Raw genomic sequence first — 8,075 nt, 5'->3', positions numbered from 1 at the left:
AGAAAGTTCAAACATGGTTCAGAACGGCGTATAACGTCATAATATCACGTTTTGGGCACATTTTGTTTTTTATCTCCAACATGCTCCAAGATGACATTTGGCCCCTGAATATCACATATATGGTCGACAGAATTATCGGAACCAAAAGTGATAGAAAGTTCAAACATGGTTCAGAACGGCGTATAACGTCATAATATCACGTTTTGGGCACATTTTGTTTTTCATCTTCATTATGTTATTTGGCGCCTGAATATCACAAATATGGTCATCAGAATTATCGGAACCAAAAGTGATAGAAAGTTCAAGCATGGCTCAGAACGGCGTATAACGTCATAATATCACGTTTTGTGCACATTTTGTTTTTTATCTCCAACATGCTCCAAGATGACATTTGGCCCCTGAATATCACAAATATCGTCAACAGAATTATCGGAACCAAAAGTGATAGAAAGTTCAAGCATGGCTCAGAACGGCGTATAACGTCATAATATCACGTTTTGGGCACATTTTGTTTTTTATCTACAACATGCTCCAAGATGACATTTGGCCCCTGAATATCACATATATGGTCGACAGAATTATCTGAACCAAAAGTGATAGAAAGTTCAAACATGGCTCAGAATGGCGTATAACGTCATAATATCACGTTTTGGGCACATTTTGTTTTTTATCTTAAACATGTTATTTGGCGCCTGAATATCACAAATATGGTCAACAGAATTATCGGAACCAAAAGTGATAGAAAGTTCAAACATGGCTCAGAACGGCGTATAACGTCATAATATCACGTTTTCGGCACATTTTGTTTTTTATCTCCAACATGCTCCAAGATGACATTTGGCCCCTGAATATCACATATATGGTCGACAGAATTATCGGAACCAAAAGTGATAGAAAGTTCAAACATGGTTCAGAACGGCGTATAACGTCATAATATCACGTTTTGGGCACATTTTGTATTTCATCTTCATCATGTTATTTGGCGCCAGAATATCACAAATATGGTCATCAGAATTATCGGAACCAAAAGTGATAGAAAGTTCAAACATGGCTCAGAATGGCGTATAACGTCATAATATCACGTTTTGCGCACATTTTGTTTTTTATCTTCATCATGTTATTTGGCGCCTGAATATCACAAATATGGTCATCAGAATTATCGGAACCAAAAGTGATAGAAAGTTCAAACATGGCTCAGAACGGCGTATAACGTCATAATATCACGTTTTGGGCACATTTTGTTTTTTATCTCCAACATGCTCCAAGATGACATTTGACCCTGAATATCACATATATGGTCGACAGAATTATCGGAACCAAAAGTGACAGAAAGTTCAAACATGGCTCAGAACGGCGTATAACGTCATATCACGTTTTGGGCACATTTTGTTTTTTATCTCCAACATGTCATTTGACGCCTGAATATCACAAATATGGTCAACAGAATTATCGGAACCAAAAGTGCTAGAAAGTTCAAACATGGCTCAGAACGGCGTATAACGTCATAATATCACGTTTTGGGCACATTTTGTTTTTTATCTCCAACATGTCATTTGGCGCCTGAATATCACAAATATGGTCAACAGAATTATCGGAACCAAAAGTGCTAGAAAGTTCAAACATGGCTCAGAACGGCGTATAACGTCATAATATCACGTTTTGGGCACATTTTGTTTTTTATCTTAAACATGTTATTTGGCGCCTGAATATCACAAATATGGTCAACAGAATTATCGGAACCAAAAGTGATAGAAAGCTCAAACATGGCTCAGAACGGCGCATAACGTCATAATATCATGTTTTGGGCACATTTTGTTTTTTATCTTAAACATGTTATTTGGCGCCTGAATATCACAAATATGGTCAACAGAATTATCGGAACCAAAAGTGATAGAAAGTTCAAACATGGCTCAGAACGGCGTATAACGTCATAATATCACGTTTTCGGCACATTTTGTTTTTTATCTCCAACATGCTCCAAGATGACATTTGGCCCCTGAATATCACATATATGGTCGACAGAATTATCGGAAACAAAAGTGATAGAAAGTTCAAACATGGTTCAGAACGGCGTATAACGTCATAATATCACGTTTTGGGCACATTTTGTATTTCATCTTCATCATGTTATTTGGCGCCAGAATATCACAAATATGGTCATCAGAATTATAGGAACCAAAAGTGATAGAAAGTTCAAACATGGCTCAGAACGGCGTATAACGTCATAATATCACGTTTTCGGCACATTTTGTTTTTTATCTCCAACATGCTCCAAGATGACATTTGGCCCCTGAATATCACATATATGGTCGACAGAATTATCGGAACCAAAAGTGATAGAAAGTTCAAACATGGCTCAGAACGGCGTATAACGTCATAATATCACGTTTTCGGCACATTTTGTTTTTTATCTCCAACATGCTCCAAGATGACATTTGGCCCCTGAATATCACATATATGGTCGACAGAATTATCGGAACCAAAAGTGATAGAAAGTTCAAACATGGCTCAGAACGGCGTATAACGTCATAATATCACGTTTTGGGCACATTTTGTTTTTTATATCCAACATGATCCAAGATGACATTTGGCCCTTGAATATCACAAATATGGTCAACAGAATTATCGGAACCAAAAGTGATAGAAAGTTCAAACATGGCTCAGAACGGCGTATAACGTCATAATATCACGTTTTGGGCACATTTTGTTTTTTATCTTCAACATGCTCCAACACGTCATTTGACGCCTGAATATCACAAATATCGTCAACAGAATTATTGGAACCAAAAGTGATAGAAAGTTCAAACATGGCTCAGAACGGCGTATAACGTCATAATATCACGTTTTGGGCACATTTTGTTTTTTATCTCCAACATGCTCCAAGATGACATTTGGCCCCTGAATATCACAAATATGGTCAACAGAATTATCGGAACCAAAAGTGATAGAAAGTTCAAACATGGTTCAGAACGGCGTATAACGTCATAATATCACGTTTTGGGCACATTTTGTTTTTTATCTCCAACATGCTCCAAGATGACATTTGGCCCCTGAATATCACATATATGGTCGACAGAATTATCGGAACCAAAAGTGATAGAAAGTTCAAACATGGCTCAGAACGGCGTATAACGTCATAATATCACGTTTTGGGCACATTTTGTTTTTTATCTTAAACATATTATTTGGCGCCTGAATATCACAAATATGGTCAACAGAATTATCGGAACCAAAAGTGATAGAAAGTTCAAACATGGCTCAGAACGGCGTATAACGTCATAATATCACGTTTTGGGTACATTTTGTTTTTTATCTCCAACATGTCATTTGGCGCCTGAATATCACAAATATGGTCAACAGAATTATCGGAACCAAAAGTGCTAGAAAGTTCAAACATGGCTCAGAACGGCGTATAACGTCATAATATCACGTTTTGGGCACATTTTGTTTTTTATCTTAAACATGTTATTTGGCGCCTGAATATCACAAATATGGTCAACAGAATTATCGGAACCAAAAGTGATAGAAAGCTCAAACATGGCTCAGAACGGCGTATAACGTCATAATATCATGTTTTGGGCACATTTTGTTTTTTATCTTAAACATGTTATTTGGCGCCTGAATATCACAAATATGGTCAACAGAATTATCGGAACCAAAAGTGATAGAAAGTTCAAACATGGCTCAGAACGGCGTATAACGTCATAATATCACGTTTTGGGCACATTTTGCTTTTTATCTCCATCCTCCTCCAAGATGACATTTGGCCCCTGAATATCACAAATATGGTCAACAGAATTATCGGAACCAAAAGTGATAGAAAGTTCAAACATTGCTCAGAACGGCGTATAACGTCATAATATCACGTTTTGGGCACATTTTGTTTTTTATCTTAAACATGTTATTTGGCGCCTGAATATCACAAATATGGTCATCAGAATTATCGGAACCAAAAGTGATAGAAAGTTCAAACATGGCTCAGAACGGCGTATAACGTCATAATATCACGTTTTGGGCACATTTTGTTTTTTATCTACAACATGCTCCAAGATGACATTTGGCCCCTGAATATCACAAATATGGTCAACAGAATTATCGGAACCAAAAGTGATAGAAAGTTCAAACATGGTTCAGAACGGCGTATAACGTCATAATATCACGTTTTGGGCACATTTTGTTTTTTATCTCCAACATGCTCCAAGATGACATTTGGCCCCTGAATATCACATATATGGTCGACAGAATTATCGGAACCAAAAGTGATAGAAAGTTCAAACATGGTTCAGAACGGCGTATAACGTCATAATATCACGTTTTGGGCACATTTTGTATTTCATCTTCATCATGTTATTTGGCGCCAGAATATCACAAATATGGTCATCAGAATTATCGGAACCAAAAGTGATAGAAAGTTCAAACATGGCTCAGAACGGCGTATAACGTCATAATATCACGTTTTGGGCACATTTTGTTTTTTATCTTAAACATGTTATTTGGCGCCTGAATATCACAAATATGGTCAAGAGAATTATTGGAACCAAAAGTGATAGAAAGTTCAAACATGGCTCAGAACGGCGTATAACGTCATAATATTACGTTTTGGGCACATTTTGTTTTTTATCTCCAACATGCTCCAAAATGTCATTTGGCGCCTGAATATCACAAATATGGTCAACAGAATTATCGGAACCCAAAGTGATAGAAAGTTCAAACATGGCTCAAAACGGCGTATAACGTCATAATATCACGCATTGGGCACATTTTGTTTTTTATCTTCATTATGTTATTTGGCGCCTGAATATCACTAATATGGTCATCAGAATTATCGGAACCAAAAGTGATAGAAAGTTCAAACATGGCTCAGAACGGCGTATAACGTCATAATATCACGTTTTGGGCACATTTTGTTTTTTATCTCCAACATGTCATTTGGCGCCTGAATATCACAAATATGGTCAACAGAATTATCGGAACCAAAAGTGCTAGAAAGTTCAAACATGGCTCAGAACGGCGTATAACGTCATAATATCACGTTTTGGGCACATTTTGTTTTTTATCTTAAACATGTTATTTGGCGCCTGAATATCACAAATATGGTCAACAGAATTATCGGAACCAAAAGTGATAGAAAGCTCAAACATGGCTCAGAACGGCGTATAACGTCATAATATCATGTTTTGGGCACATTTTGTTTTTTATCTTAAACATGTTATTTGGCGCCTGAATATCACAAATATGGTCAACAGAATTATCGGAACCAAAAGTGATAGAAAGTTCAAACATGGCTCAGAACGGCGTATAACGTCATAATATCACGTTTTGGGCACATTTTGCTTTTTATCTCCATCCTCCTCCAAGATGACATTTGGCCCCTGAATATCACAAATATGGTCAACAGAATTATCGGAACCAAAAGTGATAGAAAGTTCAAACATTGCTCAGAACGGCGTATAACGTCATAATATCACGTTTTGGGCACATTTTGTTTTTTATCTTAAACATGTTATTTGGCGCCTGAATATCACAAATATGGTCATCAGAATTATCGGAACCAAAAGTGATAGAAAGTTCAAACATGGCACAGAACGGCGTATAACGTCATAATATCACATTTTGTTTTTTATATCCAACATGCTCCAAGATGACATTTGGCCCCTGAATATCACATATATGGTCGACAGAATTATCGGAACCAAAAGTGATAGAAAGTTCAAACATGGCTCAGAACGGCGTATAACGTCATAATATCACGTTTTGGGCACATTTTGTTTTTTATCTTAAACATATTATTTGGCGCCTGAATATCACAAATATGGTCAACAGAATTATCGGAACCAAAAGTGATAGAAAGTTCAAACATGGCTCAGAACGGCGTATAACGTCATAATATCACGTTTTGGGCACATTTTGTTTTATATCTCCAACATGTCATTTGGCGCCTGAATATCACAAATATGGTCAACAGAATTATCGGAACCAAAAGTGATAGAAAGTTCAAACATGGCTTAGAACGGCGTATAACGTCATAATATCACGTTTTGGGCACATTTTGTTTTTTATCTACAACATGCTCCAAGATGACATTTGGCCCTTGAATATCACATATATGGTCGACAGAATTATCGGAACCAAAAGTGATAGAAAGTTCAAACATGGCTCAGATCGGCGTATAACGTCATAATATCACGTTTTCGGCACATTTTGTTTTTTATCTCCAACATGCTCCAAGATGACATTTGGCCCCTGAATATCACATATATGGTCGACAGAATTATCGGAACCAAAAGTGATAGAAAGTTCAAACATGGTTCAGAACGGCGTATAACGTCATAATATCACGTTTTGGGCACATTTTGTATTTCATCTTCATCATGTTATTTGGCGCCAGAATATCACAAATATGGTCATCAGAATTATCGGAACCAAAAGTGATAGAAAGTTCAAACATGGCTCAGAACGGCGTATAACGTCATAATATCACGTTTTGGGCACATTTTGTTTTTTATCTTAAACATATCATTTGGCGCCTGAATATCACAAATATGGTCAACAGAATTATCGTAACCAAAAGTGATAGAAAGTTCAAACATGGCTCAGAACGGCGTATAACGTCATAATATCACGTTTTGGGCACATTTTGTTCTTTATCTTAAACATGTTATTTGGCGCCTGAATATCACAAATATGGTCAACAGAATTATTGGAACCAAAAGTGATAGAAAGTTCAAACATGGCTCAGAACGGCGTATAACGTCATAATATTACGTTTTGGGCACATTTTGTTTTTTATCTCCAACATGCTCCAAAATGTCATTTGGCGCCTGAATATCACAAATATGGTCAACAGAATTATCGGAACCCAAAGTGATAGAAAGTTCAAACATGGCTCAAAACGGCGTATAACGTCATAATATCACGCATTGGGCACATTTTGTTTTTTATCTTCATTATGTTATTTGGCGCCTGAATATCACTAATATGGTCATCAGAATTATTGGAACCAAAAGTGATAGAAAGTTCAAACATGGCTCAGAACGGCGTATAACGTCATAATATCACGTTTTGGGCACATTTTGTTTTTTATCTCCAACATGCTCCAACATGTCATTTGGCGCCTGAATATCACAAATATGGTCAACAGAATTATCGGAACCAAAAGTGATAGAAAGTTCAAACATGGCTCAAAACGGCGTATAACGTCATAATATCACGTTTTGGGCACATTTTGTTTTTTATCTCCAACATGTCATTTGGCGCCTGAATATCACAAATATGGTCAACAGAATTATCGGAACCAAAAGTGATAGAAAGTTCAAACATGGCTCAAAACGGCGTATAACGTCATAATATCACGTTTTGGGCACATTTTGTTTTTTATCTCCAACATGTCATTTGGCGCCTGAATATCACAAATATGGTCAACAGAATTATCGGAACCAAAAGTGCTAGAAAGTTCAAACATGGCTCAGAACGGCGTATAACGTCATAATATCACGTTTTCGGCACATTTTGTTTTTTATCTCCAACATGCTCCAAGATGACATTTGGCCCCTGAATATCACATATATGGTCGACAGAATTATCGGAACCAAAAGTGATAGAAAGTTCAAACATGGTTCAGAACGGCGTATAACGTCATAATATCACGTTTTGGGCACATTTTGTATTTCATCTTCATCATGTTATTTGGCGCCAGAATATCACAAATATGGTCATCAGAATTATCGGAACCAAAAGTGATAGAAAGTTCAAACATGGCTCAGAACGGCGTATAACGTCATAATATCACGTTTTGGGCACATTTTGTTTTTTATCTTAAACATGTTATTTGGCGCCTGAATATCACAAATATGGTCAACAGAATTATTGGAACCAAAAGTGATAGAAAGTTCAAACATGGCTCAGAACGGCGTATAACGTCATAATATTACGTTTTGGGCACATTTTGTTTTTTATCTCCAACATGCTCCAAAATGTCATTTGGCGCCTGAATATCACAAATATGGTCAACAGAATTATCGGAACCCAAAGTGATAGAAAGTTCAAACATGGCTCAAAACGGCGTATAACGTCAT

Source organism: Onthophagus taurus, chromosome 2, assembly GCF_036711975.1.
Source record: "Onthophagus taurus isolate NC chromosome 2, IU_Otau_3.0, whole genome shotgun sequence".
NCBI classification, from domain to species: Eukaryota; Metazoa; Arthropoda; class Insecta; order Coleoptera; family Scarabaeidae; genus Onthophagus; species Onthophagus taurus.
This window is presented reverse-complemented; position numbering follows the sequence as displayed.